This window comes from Amphiura filiformis, chromosome 1 (assembly GCF_039555335.1).
Source record: "Amphiura filiformis chromosome 1, Afil_fr2py, whole genome shotgun sequence".
NCBI classification, from domain to species: Eukaryota; Metazoa; Echinodermata; class Ophiuroidea; order Amphilepidida; family Amphiuridae; genus Amphiura; species Amphiura filiformis.
The window spans coordinates 100,607,877-100,625,523 of NC_092628.1; the positions used below are offsets into that span (position 1 = coordinate 100,607,877).

At 34.3% G+C, this 17,647-nt stretch overlaps 5 non-coding genes across 5 annotated transcripts; all 5 read right to left on the minus strand.

Annotated features, from left to right (window-relative positions):
* Positions 1-6,649: 6,649 nt before the first annotated feature.
* Trnaa-ugc (transfer RNA alanine (anticodon UGC)) lies at positions 6,650-6,721 on the minus strand. Its single transcript has one exon. It is a non-coding gene; the product is annotated as a tRNA-Ala (tRNA).
* Positions 6,722-7,798: 1,077 nt separating this feature from the next.
* On the minus strand, positions 7,799-7,870 carry Trnaa-ugc (transfer RNA alanine (anticodon UGC)). Its single transcript has one exon. It is a non-coding gene; the product is annotated as a tRNA-Ala (tRNA).
* A 1,075-nt stretch (positions 7,871-8,945) lies between these two features.
* Positions 8,946-9,017, minus strand: Trnaa-ugc (transfer RNA alanine (anticodon UGC)). The gene has a single exon. It is a non-coding gene; the product is annotated as a tRNA-Ala (tRNA).
* A 506-nt stretch (positions 9,018-9,523) lies between these two features.
* Trnaa-ugc (transfer RNA alanine (anticodon UGC)) lies at positions 9,524-9,595 on the minus strand. The gene has a single exon. It is a non-coding gene; the product is annotated as a tRNA-Ala (tRNA).
* A 1,128-nt stretch (positions 9,596-10,723) lies between these two features.
* Trnaa-ugc (transfer RNA alanine (anticodon UGC)) lies at positions 10,724-10,792 on the minus strand. Its single transcript has one exon. It is a non-coding gene; the product is annotated as a tRNA-Ala (tRNA).
* Between the last annotated feature and the right edge of the window lie 6,855 nt (positions 10,793-17,647).

Below are 17,647 nucleotides of genomic sequence, written 5' to 3' on the forward strand. Positions count from 1 at the left end.
AACATCGACCTCGTCATGTTGAGATGATACATTGGCCTTATGAAAAAGTTATTTTGATCGGGGGAGTAAAACATCAGTTTATACAGTGTTGCCAGATATTTTCTTATTTTTTCAAAATTCAACACAAGTCTCGCCGTAAGTTAAAAGATATGAAAATGAAACTTCACCTTCATATGGAACATATCTTTTAGAAAGAAAGTTAATTTCATATTCAATTTGATCATCTGGGATGGTCAGTGCTATTCTAAGCCATATGGGTGTTGCCATAGCTGGCGTTTAATATGACAATATTTAGATATTTCCAGCTTTTACAAGTCTTAAAAATAGTACACACCTTTAAAATTATTGTGGAATGAATGCAATATTAAGGTTAAAAATTAACCTAAGAACACTTAGTATGTGAATTTGAATTTTAAATTTGAGTTCGGAAAATATTGCCAGATATTATCTCATAATTCAAAATTCAACGTATGTTGAGCTTTTTTTCAGCTTTTTTTCAGCTTTTTCATCTATTTTAAAAAAAAAAAAAAAATGCCAAAATACAATGGCATGCATTCCTAAAATAAAGATGTGAAAATGAAACATCGACCTTATCATGTTGAGATGATACATCGGTCTTATGAAAAATTTACATTTGAGCTTGGGGAAAAACATCTGTTTATACAGTGTTGCCAGATATTTTCCTATTTTTTCAAAATTCAGCACTAGTTTCACCTTAGGTTGAAAATGAAAGTTTATTAGAAAGAAATGTACTTTCATATTAAATTTGATCAGTTGTATAAATGGTCAGTGTTATTCCAAACCACATGGGTGTTGCCATAATTAGGGTTAAATAGCGAGATGTGGTTATTTTGAACTTTTACAAGTTTTAAAAATACCAAAATACCATGGTATGCATTCCTAAAAAAATATGTGGAAGTGAAACATCAACTTCACCATGTTGAAATGATACATATTTGGTCTTATGAAAAATTTACACTTAAGCTTGGGGAAAACATATGTTTATACAGTGTTGCCAGATATTTTCCTATTTTTTCGAAATTAAACACAAGTCTCACCTTAAATGCGAAAATGAAACTTCACCTTCACAAGGAAAGTTTATTAAAATGAAATTTACTTTCATATTAAATTTGATCAGTTGTATAAATGGTCAGTGTTGTTCCAAACCACATGGGTGTTGCCATAATTAGGGTTTAATAGTGAGATGTTGATATTTTTATAAGTCATAAGGGTTCAAATAGCGACGTTTTCACATATTTTTGTGGACCTGAGAGCACATCAGACATATATTGAAATTTGCGATATAATACAAATTTTATGGCAAATGATTAAAAATTGATATTTTTGAAATTTAACAGATCTCAAAAGTAAATTGTATAAATCTAGTGATATGTACTTAAAGTGTATGTAGCTGGAATGAAAAGCCGTCCATATGAAAATTTGACCTTTCGTATTGAAGATATAGATTTTTTAACCAAAACTCCTAAGGTCTTTTGGGGACTGAAAATCTATATCTTCACTATGAAAGGTCACATTTTTCAATTAACATTAATTAATTGATTAGTGGTCGGCTTTTCATCCCAGCTACATACACTTTAAGTACACATCATTAGATTAAAAATTCAATATGCATAATTTACCCTAAAATTTTTATTGTATCGAAATACATTCCTCGTATTCAAAATGCAATTTGGTATGTCTGATGTGCTCTCAGGTCCGACAAAAATACTGTGCAAAGGTGGGTGACCAATCCCTTAAAATACAACACAGAAAACATCAAACATGTATACTTTAAAATATACATAAAAGCCATAATGTTTTTACCAATATACACATACTAGCTAGGCTAAAATAAATTAAAATAACATAAGATTGTTACATTGCAAAAAGATGCATATAAGAGTAAGATCATGTTTAAATTACGCCTACCCCATATTATTAAAGCACACATCCCAACTATACTTGCAAAAAGATATGGGGAAGAAATGGGCAAAAAACTATATAGATCCAGCAAATGTCTCGAAAGATATGAGAATAGTCAAAGACAATAACGCACAGAACCTTTTCACAGCCAGACAAATTAATGTCCAGTTACCTTTCCCGAGAGGAGCTCGCAGGAGAGTCGAAAGTATTAAGAAGAAATGACCATTGAAATCTGGCATGATATTATTGCTAATTCTCTGTCATTCAAGCATCCCCTGCTCATTGATGACATGAATTTGTATGAGCTTGTAAAAAGGAAGCAACTAAAATCAAGCTTTCAAGACTGAAGGAGATTTATATGAACACTTTTCCAGATACTTGCAGGGTTAAAGCAAAATAAAAAATCATCAAATGTTGATAAAAGTTGTCTGAGGAAATATCCGTTTCAAGTAGAAAAAGAGGACTACTGGGCACAGTATACCTATGACATGACCCCGGAGGGGGTTCTCCCTGGTTAAAGGTAGCCTATACGGGGATGTGCCACGGTTTTGGGGTACCTTAGCAATTTTGGTATGTCGATTGGTGGGTTTGCAGTGGAGACAATACACCAAATTGGGTGCATTAAGGCAAAAGTGCCCATAAAAGCGCCAAATTAGGACAAATTTGTGTGCTTTTTGGGTGTTTTTGTGAAAAATTGGAATACTATAGCTGTAACTTTAATAAGGTGTCATTTTAAAATTGAAAATGTATCCACATTTCACTATTAACTCCATTTATAGTGGCATCATCCATGTGGTTTATTCATGGCAGCGATTTAAACAATATAAATCCTAAAGTGAGACATACGTTGAATTTTGAATATAACTGGCAATACTGTATAGAAGGAAATATTTTCCGAACTCAAATTTAAAATTTAAATTCACATACTAAGTGTTCTTAATATTGCGTTCATTCCACAATAATTTTAAGGATGTGTACTATTTTTAAGACTTGTAAAAAGCTGGAAATATCTAAATTGTCATATTAAACGCCAGCTATGGCAACACCCATATGGCTTAGAAATAACACTGACCATCCCAGATGATCAAATTGAATATGAAATTAACTTTCTTTCTAAAAAGATATGTTCCGTATGAAGGCGAAGTTTCATTTTCATATCTTTTAACTTAGGGCGCGACTTGTGTTGAATTTTGAAAAATAGGAAAATATCTGGCAACACTGTATAAACTGATGTTTTACCCCCAGATCAAAATAACTTTTTCATAAGGCCAATGTATCATCTCAACATGACGAGGTCGATGTTTCTTTCTTTATTATAGAAATGCAATTTGGTATTTTTATGACTTGTAAAAAGTTGAAAATATCCACACCTCACAATTAAACCCCAATTATGGCAACACCCATGTGGTTTATCTGGCAACACTGTATAAACTGATGTCTTACCCCGCCCCCAGATCAAAATACCTTTTTCATAAGGCCAATATATCATCTCAACATGACGAGGTCGATGTTTCTTTCTTTATTATAGAAATGCATTTTGGTATTTTTATGACTTGTAAAAAGTTGAAAATATCCACAAATCACAATTAAACCCCAATTATGGCAACACCCATGTGGTTTAGAACAACACTGACCATTATAACTGATCAAATTTGATATGAATAAAAACTCTCTTTGTAATAAATGTTCCTTGAAAGGATGATGTTTCATTTTCACATCATTTAACTTAAGGTGAGATTTGTGTTGAATTTCGAAAAATAGGAAAATGTCTGGCAACACTGTATATACAGATGTGTTTTCCCCAAGCTCAAATGTAATTTTTTCATAAGACCAATGTATCATCTCAACATGCTGTGGTCGATGTTGAAATCGGAACACTACCATATGGTTTATGAGCTATACAAAGTTGGTATATTTTCATACTTTGAAAAATTGAAAAACACCCTATTTCAAATAAATGGTATAACCCACCCTGACATCTGGTGATTATTTTTATACTTTCATTGCAGCATCTAAGGTTTGACCTATTCATACCTTATAAAGAAAAAATCATATTTATATTGCGTATATTAGTAACACTGGCTTCAAAACTTGACAATTTGACTGCTGAATAATGCAAAATTGTGAAAATAGGCCTAAAATTGAAATTTGCCTGTTACCATGGCAACGGGGATATTTTTCCGAAATTTATCCCATGTGTGTTAGTTTGAGGTCAAGGTCCATCAAATATGAAAGTATAAAGAAAATCTATTTTTGACCGTGGCAACTATATTCTCAATAAAAATTCCTTTAAAAAAGGAATGGGGCGCCCAAATTATGTGAGCTTGGACGTGATATGGTGAATTCCATGGCATGGTGTTTAGATTTGGTCCCGGGGATTTGGTATCATAATGATTTTTTCTAGGGAAGAGTAGAAGATGATCAAATGCAAGACAAATGTGTTTGATTGGGGAAGGTGTATCACAGGACCGTTTTGGATGAAATAAATTGAATTGGAATGAAGCTGTCGTGTCAATTTGCGATTATGTGGGGTGGGGAGTTCAATTTTGGGGCATATTGTAGTGATGATATTGCTTTGGATATTGAATATTGTTGAATTTCGTTATGCAGGGGGTATATGATGGATAGTATAGAAGAGGATCTACCCCTATGTTGACCAAAAGAAAAGTTTTTATGAATGTATAACGTCTGTGATACATATACATCATAACGTCTGTGATACATATACATCATCTACTTGCTAATACACTGAAAATCTAATAGAGATGAAGGATAAAAGACAATTACAGAACATTCATTCTTCAAAAGTAGCTATATGGGTATACAATGTTTACAAGATAAGAACGTTAATGTTTTGTACATGAACGTAACATCTTTGATACATAGTTGTTAACACACTGAAAATCTGACTAGAGATTTACAATTTGATGATATCCAAAAGAATACTTACTAACTTAGCATTGAAGAATTAAAATAATTACAGAACTTTCATTTGTTAACATACACGTAGCAATGATTAACAATGTTGACAATACAAACGTAACGTTTTGTTCATAAACATAACATCCTCGACACATCTAGGATCCGCATAATTTGTTGATTAATGTCATAAACAGTCACAAAAGATTTATGGTCTGATCATTTTATCATTTTAAGGGGACCCGATATTGCATTTGGAAGAACCAGGCTTTTCAATTACTATCAAAACTGCTGGGTACCAAACTTTTTGATACAGCTTGTATAGTAATTTGTTCTAATTTCCATGCAAAAGGAGCCAGTTGTTTCATCCTTAAAACAAATAGGCTACACCATAATTTCCAATTACCCCATGCAGATAGATAAGACCTTGGTAAGATAAGCGTGTTAATTGTTATGTCACTATCACTATCTTGATCTTGATAAGATGCCTGACTTTGAAACTTTGGGTACAAAAAACTCATACTCTGCAAGTTAGGTCAAATTTTGCACTATGATTGTTTATTTGAGCTTATTGGACTATGCCATTCAGATTAGGCTATTGTAATCCAAAGTGTTGGTCACCGTCTATCGGGTTCTAAGAGGCGGTAAACTGGTTACAAAGGTCAAAGTGGTTACAAAGGTCAAAGGTCTCGATTTATTTGGTGTTTTTACAAATCCATTAATTTTGTCTTTTAAACAAAGAATATACGCACACCATTTTATCCTGTGCATAACAGAAAACAATAATAAAATAAAATCCAAGCATATTGTGGATTTATTTCTGAGCAAGGGCATAATTTTAGCAAAATAGCACAACAATTGCGGAGTAAATCTAGTAAGACTGAAATTAGAAGCTACTCACAAGTACATGCCAATATTGTGGGACGCCTCCGTAGAGGGCGCCCCAAAAATAACAGATAATAATGCTTTGTATGTGATCGAAAGTTAGGCCCCTAAAAATATCAATACCAGTTTAACAATGTTTAAGGGGTACTACACCCCTGTGGTAAATTTGTGACTATTTTTGCATTTTTCTCAAAAAATAATAACACACTGGTAACAAAAGTTGTGTATATTATTGGGGCAAGGAACCAAATTACTACACCGGAATTTCAGTGACTCAAGGCCCAAGCGGTTCAGTATATATGGTCGGAAATGAGGTACATCCTAGCGGTACCTTATTTCTTATCATAAATAACGAACCGCTTAGCTTGGGTCACTGAAATTCCAGTGTAATAATTGGATTCCTTGCCCCTATAATAATATACATAAGTTTTGTTACCACTGTGTTATTAGTTTTTGAGAAAAAAGCAAAAATAGACACAAATTTATCGAGGGGTGTAGTACTTTAAATGATTTAAATCGAACTTTCTTGCCAGTTAGAACTAACTAGAGGATTAGGATTTAGCTATAAGTTTCATTTGGCAAAAAAAAAAAAAAGATAATAATTTTTTAATTACAAAAAATAGTGGTGTATTTATCTGGAATTAGCAGTTTTAAATTAAATATTTATATTTTGAATTAGAGAATTAGGAAAATATGCCAATTTTGTTTGTTTGTTAGTCTCCAATATGAACATGATAAGCAGAGATGTACAATGAATGGAGAATAGGGAAGAAGGAGGAAGAGGGAGGTGGAACAATAATGGTGAGATTTCGAAACACATGCCCTACCAGAAAAAAAGGAAAATTAATTCAAAAGTCTTTATGCCAAATAAGAGGACGTGAATATAATTGCTTTTCTAAACAACGATACAACCAAAAATTTATGGAGCTGCCGGGGATTGAACCCGGGGCCTCACACATGCAAAGCGTGCGCTCTACCACTGAGCTACAGCCCCAACGTTGCGCAATTACTGATTATACGTAGTGTTAACATGCAGGCTTCCGTTTGGCGGGAAATTGTGTGACTTTATTTTTTACTATATCTTTTAAAGTAACAAAGATAAGTATTTAAAGTTATACATTTTTGGAAAGGGAATGATACAAGGAATTCAACTGTATCTTCAAAATTGGGAGAAAAATACCGCTTTTTTTTAAAGGTTACCGGTAATTAAGGAATATTTTCAACTAAAAATTTTGACCATTCTTAGGCATGTTATAGGATTCAAAATAATAAAAATACATATTTTTTTTAATCCCGAGACAAAATTCTTGTTAATACTTTCTCAATTGTTTTAAAAATATGTCCAGAAATTTGTTTTAAGGCCCAAAATGTCATAAAACTTAGTAAAAGAATAATAACAATGCATATTTTGACCTATTTTGGGACTATATTGTTATAAATAACTACATTGTGGACTCTAACCGCAATATGGGATTTGGAAATATAAGTGGAGCTAGCTATTATGGTCCGAACATTTTGGCCGGAAAATCTAGTTTTTGGACTTTTAAAAATCAAAAATGAGTTTCTCAAATTTCGAAGATAATGTTGAATTCCTTTAATAAGTTCCTTTTCAAAGATGTACGTTCATATACTTGTCTTTGTTACTTTAAAAGATACGGTGAAAATAAAGTCAAACAATTTCCCGCCAAATAAGTGCACCCTTACAAAAATAGTTAAGCAATCATCATGATCATGGCAATTTAAATTGCGATGTCTACTGATATGTACAATCTCATTAGATAAAAAATCGCAAATTATATTTGGATTAGAGAATTATGAAAAAGTATGCCAATTAGGTTTCTTTCTTAGGCTACAATGAACATGATAAGCATGATAAGTATAGATGTACAATGAATTAAGAATGGGGAAGAAGAAAGAAAAGGGAAGTTGAAAAAGTAGTGACGATATTTAGAAACACAGGCCCTGCAAGGGAAAAAAAAAGAAAAAAAGGATAATTAATTTAAAAGTCTTCATTTCAAATAAGAGAATGTGCATAATTGCTTTTCTAAACAACGATACAACCAAAAGTTTATGGAGCTGCCGGGGATTGAACCCGGGGCCTCACACATGCAAAGCGTGCGCTCTACCACTGAGCTACAGCCCCAACGTTGCGCAATTTCTGATTATACGTAGTGTTAACATGCAGGCTTCCGTTTGGCGGGAAATTGTGTGACTTTATTTTTTACTATATCTTTTAAAGTAACAAAGATAAGTATTTAAAGTTATAAATTTTTGGAAAGGGAATGATACAAGGAATTCAACTGTATCTTCAAAATTGGGAAAAATACCGCTTTTTTTTAAAGGTTACCGGTAATTAAGGAATATTTTCAACTAAAAATTTTGACCATTCTTAGGCATGTTATAGGATTCAAAATAATAAAAATACATATTTTTTTTAATCCCGAGACAAAATTCTTGTTACTACTTTCTCAATTGTTTTAATAATATGTCCAGAAATTTGTTTTAAGGCCCAAAATGTCATAAAACTTAGTAAAAGAATAATAACAATGCATATTTTGACCTATTTTGGGACTATATTGTTATAAATAACTACATTGTGGACTCTAACCGCAATATGGGATTTGGAAATATAAGTGGAGCTAGCTATTATGGTCCGAACATTTTGGCCGGAAAATCTAGTTTTTGGACTTTTTAAAAATCAAAAATGAGTTTCTCAAATTTCGAAGATAATGTTGAATTCCTTTAATAATTTCCTTTTCAAAGATGTACGTTCATATACTTGTCTTTGTTACTTTAAAAGATACAGTGAAAATAAAGTCAAACAATTTCCCGCCAAATAAGTGCACCCTTACAAAAATAGTTACGCAATCATCATGATCATGGCAATTTAAATTGCGATGTCTACTGATATGTACAATCTCATTAGATAAAAAATCGCAAATTATATTTGGATTAGAGAATTATGAAAAAGTATGCCAATTTGGTTTCTTTCTTAGGCTACAATGAACATGATAAGCATGATAAGTATAGATGTACAATGAATTAAGAATGGGGAAGAAGAAAGAAAGGGGAAGTTGAAAAAGTAGTGACGATATTTAGAAACACAGGCCCTGCAAGGGAAAAAAGAAGAAAAAAGGATAATTAATTTAAAAGTCTTCATTTCAAATAAGAGAATGTGCATAATTGCTTTTCTAAACAACGATACAACCAAAAGTTTATGGAGCTGCCGGGGATTGAACCCGGGGCCTCACACATGCAAAGCGTGCGCTCTACCACTGAGCTACAGCCCCAACTGTGTCGACATAGAGGTTTTACGTTGTGTTAGCACAGTCGTGTAGCTTTTGTAGCTTAGTTCTTGTGCATTGTTTCTTTATGTTTTGACTGCACCAATATGTTTGGTGAATGTAAATAAAGAATGCATGCAGGCACAAAAAAAAGTGGGCCAAAAAACCGGTTTTTGGGATTTTGGGCCAAAAATGAGCATTTTGGCCCAAATTTGACCTCACAGATGAACTTATCAAGTCTTTGCCATTCTAAATATGTATACTTTTATATACTTTACACCAACAATTTAGCAGTTATGAGGCCCGAAATTTTCCATAATTCCAGGGTTCAGACCAACCTTAAGAATGGGGAAGAAGAAGGAAAAGGAAAGTTGAACAATAGTGACGAGATTTAGAAACACAGGTCCTAATTTTTTACAACAAAAAAAGGATAATTAATTAAAAAGTCTTCATTTCAAATAAGAGAATATGTATAATTGCTTTTCTAAACAACGATGACAACCAAAAAATCATGGAGCTGCCGGTGATTGAACCCGGGGCCTCACACATGCAAAGCGTGCGCTCTACCACTGAGCTACAGCCCCAACTGTGACGACGCAGAGATTTTTTTTACGTGATGTTAGCACACCCGTGTAGCTTTCGTAGCTTTAGTTCTTGCTTACTTTGTGCATTGTTTCTTTATGTTTTGACTGCACCTTATGTTTGGGTGAATGTAAATAAAAGAATGCATGCAGGCTTGCGTTTGGCGGGAAATTTTGTGACTTTATTTTTGTTATTATATCTTTTAAAGTAACAAAGACAAGTATTTAAAGAGATATATTTTTAGAAAGGGAATGATAAATGGAATTCAACTGTTTCTTTCAAATTGGGGAAAAATACCCTTGAAAAAAAGATTTATCAAGGAGTTTTTTCAGCTAAAAATTGTGAACTACACTAAGGATTCAAAATAATAAAAATTAGATATTTTTAATGAGACAAAATTCTTGTAACTACATTCTCAATTGTTTAAAATTAGGTACAGAAATTTGCTTTATGGCCACAAAAATGTCATAAAACTTGGTAAAAATTAACAAAAATACACATTTTGACCTATTTCGGCACATATTGATGAAAAAAATATTAACTAGATTGTGGACACAATATATAATTTGGAAATATAAGCTTAGCTATAGTTATTGTGGTCGGAACATTTTGGCGGGAAAATCTAGTTTTTGACTTTTTTTTAAATTAAAAATTCGAAGGGAATATTGGGCCGTATAATGTCAAGTGTACAGGTTATCAAATCTCTATGAAATTGTAGGTCAGATTGGTGCAAAACTATGGCATGATCGGGATTTCATTACTGATATAAACAGCATCCGATTAAAATAGAAAACACCTCTCTTTATTAATTCCTTTTAATATGATGAAGTCTTCAATAAAAAGAGCTTCTATTCGCAATATTTATATTTGGACCAGAGAATTATACAAAAAACATGCAAAAGTACTTCAATTTGTTTTGTTTGTTAGTCTATAATATGAACATGTACACGTAGATTTTAGGAGGAGGAGAAGAAGAAGAAGGGCACTGGAACAACAATTATTAGTAGAAACATGGGCCCTATACAAGAAATGAAACAAAAAATTCATTTTTACTAACTAAAAGTTTTCATTCCAAATAAGAGCACATGTGTATACACAATTGCTTTGCCTTTACGAACAACCAAAATTTATGGAGCTGCCGGGGATTGAACCCGGGGCCTCACACATGCAAAGCGTGCGCTCTACCACTGAGCTAAGACACGAAGATTATACGTAGTTTTTAACATGCAGGCTTGCGTTTGGCGGGAAATTGCTTGACTTATTTTCACTTTATCTTTTTATGTAACAATGACCAGTATTGAAAAGTATACATTTTTAGAAAGGAAATGATAAAAAGAATCCAACTGTATGTTCAAAATGCGGAAAAATACCCGTTTTATCAAAAAAGGTTTGAAAAACGGTCACGCGTACATTTCATAATAATAAAAATTACATATTTCTAATCCAGTGGCAAAATTCTTGTTACTTCTTTCTCATTTTTAAACTAAGTCCAGAAATGTGTTTTATGACGAAAATATCATAAAACTTGGTAAACAAATAAATAAAATAACACTATGGCAAATTTGGATCCATAAATATGCACAAAAAGTAGTAACGAGATCGTGGACTAGATTCTAACAATAATATAGGATTTGGAAATATAAGCAGAACTAGCTATGTGGTATTTCGAACGTTTTGGAGGGAAAATCAATTTTTTGGGACTCAAGTTATTTTCCAAATTTCGAAGATACAGTTGAATATCTTTTTAGTTATCGTCTCAGCTTTAATCGTTTCCTTTCCAAAAACACATACTTCGTTCATATTGGGGGCCTACTTGTCTTTGTTACTAAAAGTAAAAAGTTTAGATTTTTAAATCACCCCTGGTTATATAATATTTGTGTTCAAAATATAAGTCAGGTTATAGGTCAGTTCGGTTCGGTTTGGGGCTTGGTTTAGGATAAGTTCTTAGGTTTAGCTTGAGGGCTTAGTTTATAGGTTACCATTAGGCTGAGGATTAGGGTTATGCTTAAGATTAGGTACAGGGTTAGGATATTGGATTTTTGGCCTAACTGATTCTTCGGACAATTATATAAACGAGATGTAACCAGGTTACTTTTAGTTTTAGTGCATTTTTTCCTTTTCGGCCAGAACTATTATTTGAACATCTGGGCACAAAGATTATTTCGAATGTCTTTGTCGTGCACAGATCGTGTGTGTAAATGGGACAACAAAATTATTATTGAATCTTGATTTGGGCGATTATTGTTTCAAATAAGGGACATTTTTTCTACTATTAAATAAAAACTGACAATTGCTGAGATATATGTCTCGGGGCTATGGAAGCTTCCAATCAATTCTGGTAAAAAATAAACTATTCGCGCCACTCCCACGGTTAACACGTTAACCTGGTTTAAATAAATAGTCTCTGCTTGATTCCGTTCCCTATACGTATGCACACTTGGGGAAACGCCAATGTCAAAGTATTACTTGTGACAGAGACTAAGTATGCCTTTCATGCAGGAAATCAGATGAAAAAGCGCGAATCCGATAGGTTCGTGTAGAAAATGAAGTAGGGTCTAACCATATCAAAGATTGTCAGAACCACTTAGATGCGATTTACTATCAATCCGTATTTTGTGGGATATCATGGTATATAACACGATATGGAGACTTGACAAGATTACCCGTGCAATAGGAGCCGAATTTCCATGTCTTTCTTCTAAACTAATCTTACACCGACAGATAAGGCATCAACATCCGTCATCGCGCTCGCAATAAAACTTGATGAAACCGTGATCAATACTGTGACTTGTATTGGGCCCAATTTCATTACAATGCACTGGCCTTCCATCATTCTGTACTTGTGTGATTATTCTTGTCAGTCAATCCAATTACATTGAAATCGCACTTTATATGGCGGCGGGAATTAACTATTTGCAGACGACTCACAAAAATATGGCATTTTTAGGTCAATTGGTTGGGGTCAAAGACTTAAATCATCAAAAACATACGTAATGATTTTATTTGATGAAGGTTATTTGGAACACCGGCTCAAACCAAAGAGTTGTAAATGAAAAAAAAAAAAGGTTTCGAATACCGATATTTCATATAATTAGACACAACTGAACCACGAGAGCGCTCCATCCTGCGAAGTGATTATGCTGTCAGACCCGTGTATCCAGAGAGCCAAATCTACATAGATGAAATCGCAGCCAAAAGGATGCGAACCCATGCATGGCACTGTTCCGATTCGTTCTAGTTGATTGTTCATGGAGAGCCTGTATAGTCAGGTCAGGCTCATACTCAGGATATCTTTGCAGAGTTCCGAAATTTTATACTTTCCCTCCCCTTCTAAAAAAAACCGGGAAAAAACACCCCAAAACAAAAAACGCTTGCATGCAAAATGTGGACTTAACCCTTTTCTATTTTGGTCCTTCGTGGACATTTGTACTTTGAAAAGTGAGCTTCATGACATTCTTTACTCCTGAAAAGTGGACAATTTCAATTATAGGCCTGAGTTGGGTATCCTTTTCAATAAGAATAGCTTAAATAGTTCTACGTGGCGCAACACATGAACGTGAACTAGAAACAATTTGAACATGCGCGAGTAAGTTTTCGGAGCACACAAGTACTTCAATCGTTCTCAAAATTACAAAAGCTTGTTAATGCTCAAACAATTTTTGTGGTATATGAGGTATACTATATTGAAGTTAGTATCCAAAAATGTAAGCTTCTATTCTTTTTATCTCAAGAACCAATATAGACATTTCAATGAAAATTTGGAATTACTCATAGATTTCCAATTTTAAAGATGCATTCTACTTTTTACATCTTTCAGAAGAAAAGGAAGCTGCCGGTGAACACACGAAGAACGTACCCCGAAATCGACACCGTATAGTGGTCCCGGGATAGTGGTTTGTATGCCAGAAACTCACCTGACAAAATCAAAACATTTGAGTGAAACTGGAATAAGAAAAACAATTAACTTGTAAAAAAAATGAATAAAAACAGTCGCATATCAGTTGATGAGATTATACCCGAAGACTTCCAGTCATGTACGGCGGAAATATTACCAGAAACTGCCTGGAATTGCCGCGTGACTAGAGAGAGATCGGATATCACCTAACACTCATCCCGCGACTAGTTGTATTATTTGTCCTGATCTCAACACACTCAACTCATTCAATCTATTATATAAAGTTAAATTAATAAATGGTCGTGATGGAGTCCATAAAGCATATTTACATTTTCAATCATGATGATTTGATGAAACTAGGGCATCTGTGTATATTAAAGTCATTACGATGAAGTGATCCTACTTGTAAGACTAATAAAATTGGTTTCTAGTCGTAACTCGTTCTGCCGATGTATATTATTGTCATCAATTTTGGAGAAGTACTTTGGTTTAATGAACATTGAAAAGTCTTTTCGTGATTGTATGTATTGATAAACTTGGATTAAGACGTTAATTATTAGTCGGTACATCTTTATGCTTCCGTTTTCTGCAGAAGTCGTTTTGTTATAATATGCCGAGATACTTATCGCATTTTAAAGCATTTCTTTAGTTAGGAACCGAATATTGAGAGCGTTTTATGTTGGAATTTAGTTGCATTTGTTTTTAAAGGTCTTAAGCAGTCAAGTTAGCTCAATCGATAAGGTGTTTGACTATGTTGCGAGAGGTTGCGAGTTCGAACCCCGGCGGTGGTTAGTAAGCGCTCGTGGTGGATAAATTGAGTTAGCTTGAAATTACCCTGGACAAGTCTGATTGTCTCGTTGTAACCCGTACGAAACTCGGGGAGCTGATCCTGGTTGCGATGGTAAATTGTGGAATGTCTAGGGTGTGTGCTTCTTAGCTGCAAGTCCCTACGTTGTTGTTTGATGGTTTATGGAATGATGGGGCCGTAGTGGTCAGCGACAATATGTAAAGTGTGCTGATGCTTGTGGATCAACGTCTAGGCGTTGTGCCTGTGCGTAGCGCACTATTATGCGTTTTTAAATATTGCTTTTGCATTCCTTTTGTTATTGTTGTTTACATAACATATCTTAAAATAAAGAAATGCACGTAATGACGTAGCCAAAATTAATAGAACAATAACAACAGCAACAACAAACCTGGAAAACAACATTAACAACAAACGAAACAAAAACACACTAAAACCGTTCTTTAGAATTGGGACATTTTGATACTAGCTGATTGATACCAAGTATGTTAATATCATATGAAAACACCAAAGGTAACAATGAATTCGTACATAAATGATATATTTATCGGACAGAGGGACGGGCATTTTTTCATAAACAATCGGAGCAGAGAGCGAGCGATTATTTTAAAAATGCCAATGGAAATGTTTCATTATTTAATTCCTTCCTTAACAGACAAAACAAATTTAGAAAAATCACTGGATAAAAATGTGGGTTAATTCAATAATAAAAAAGGAAAGATCTTCTTAATCTGATATAATTTTGTTAAGTCCAGTTTATTAATTAAGTCTACACGTTAATTTGTGTCTCGTTATAGTCTCAAGATAATTTCATCCAATGTCTTATTAATACATTACTTAACAGTGTAACATGTCAACAAATACATCGGCAATAGCCTAGCCTCTAATGAAATCTCTAATATCCGGGATATAACAAGCCAATTATTGAAATGAAATGAAATCTTCTATCAATCATCTATCAATTCATCGGCTTTATTGGTCTTTTAGGTTTACGGTCATCATTAAGTCCAGTAATCAACGAAGGGCCAGATGCTTGCGCTAAGTGGACAGCTCGTGCATGTTCCAGCCACATCCACCTGGATCATAAACATTGCTCATCAGTTCTTTAACCCCAATGTATGCTTATAAACATCTGCCAAAAAGTAATTACCCCCTTTTAATGAATGACCATTATTCAGTGGACTTCGGTTGTATATATAAATGCGCATATATAAATGCGCACGTGACCAGATGGCCAGTGCCATGTTCGTGTTACCTCACTGTCAATCACTGAAATTGCGACCACAGTTCCAGGTGGTGGCCGCATTGCATTCTCTAAATTCAGTCAACCGTGTAATTGAATGGGATTATTTTGAAATTTTAAAACGCTTGAAATATCACAAACAAATAGGCCTATGTTGATAAATAATATAAATGCAAGCTAAAACCGTTGGGGTTCGATAATGAACCCCACAAAATTAACCGACTATATTGGAAAATGCCATACGGCCGGGCGGTTTCACAAGTTGCCGGCTCGATCATGTCATCCGCCGCCTGCACAGTTCTGACCTTAAAGCCAATCATGTCCCCTTTCATACTTTCATGCCGTTGCGACAACTGAGGCATGACTTATCAGCCATTCACAAGTCTTGATTGTGTCTGTTTGTCTACAATGCGCGTGTGTCACGCCGCTCGGCGGCAAGCAGCATGATAGTATGAAACCAGCACTACGTCATAGATATGGCCAATTGGCACGCCCATTTAGCACGGAAATTATGAAATATAAGTTTGTAAATCAGCTATATCTAGCTTTTCCGTAGTTTTTTTTTTTTCCGTGATGGAAAACGTTACTAAAGAGTTTATCTTTCGGGTCAAGTTATTTTACCCTTTGCAGTCAATGCCACTATTTTGCAAAAGCAATTTTCCTTGCGACCTGTCATTTCCCCCTATACTTTTGCACGGGGAGTTTATGTACATCCGGGTACCTTATATCGTTTAATACGGTATGGCGACTTGTAGATGTCACGTGCGCATTTATATATGCGCATTTATATATACAACCGAAGTCCACTGTTATTCCACAAAGGTTGGTCGTATGCAAAATGTGGGATATGCATTCGAAGCAGAATCGTATTTAATGTTTTATATGCCGTTTTTATTGTGTACGGTCCTGTGATACACCTTCCCCAATCAAACACATTTGCATTTGATCATCTTCTACTCTTCCCTGAGTAGATCATTATAATATCAAATCTAAACACCTTGCCATGGAATTCACCATATCACGTCCAAACTCACATTGGGCGCCCCATTACTTTTTTAAAGGAATTTTTTATTATTGTGTATTATATGTATGACCATGTGCCACCTGGGAACCAAGGGAGAACAGTGCCAGTGCATTGATTGGTCACCCCAGGTTAAATAAGAAATAAATAAATAAATAAATAAAACATTATCTTCCATGGACAGTGAATACAACGCAATAAGATTTTGCTGCAACTTTCAAATTTTGAGTTATAGTTCAGTTTATCCGAACAGTCGAATTTGTTGAAGAACCCGACCCTAACATTTAAACCGTAATAATAATACAAACCATAAACTTTCGCCTTATATACGATAGTGGCTTGGTTTCGTATTGCATAACAAAACCTCTTGTAATGGACTATTTGTAACACCTTACATAATGTTTTTATATGGGTTCCAGACTTGATCATGTTGATACACTGACCCATTGAAACGTTTGGATGCATGGAACATCTCGGGATCATTTCAAGTGTGCACAATGGGTTATTATCATGTGTAACTCCTTTTGTTAATATTTGAATTTGATTGACAGCTAGCTCTCTGGACTCGGATTTGCTTGATAATCCTTTTGTGCGAAACGGAATAAATTATGAAAGGATTTGTTATATAATAAGACACATTGCCTAAGTCTTGAACCGAGCCAGTACAACAAACGACAAAAGGACGAAATACAGAGATAGCATAGGAGCAACTTCAACAAATGTGTTCAGAAATATACACTTCAAATATTCACTCTTCGTCCTATCTTGCATCAATTCACATGGAGCTATTCCAGTTGAAAATCATACACCCCCTATGAAAGACACGACCTTAATTCAAACATTTTAGCCTGTCAAATATATTAAACAAGTACTAACTACTTAAGGTTTCACCATCGGGGCTGATGGCTTGATCGCAAGTGTCTTGGTCCACTGCTTTTCCCGCGAAACGGCTTGCTGACATTTCTCGGAAGTGATGTTTTGTTTTAAGCAGTGGCTCGTATACGTGATCGGGAGACACGAGACCTTCGTCGCGGTTGATTGCTTTGGCCCCCCTTTTACGAATGTAGATTGCATCTCTGATTCTCTTACT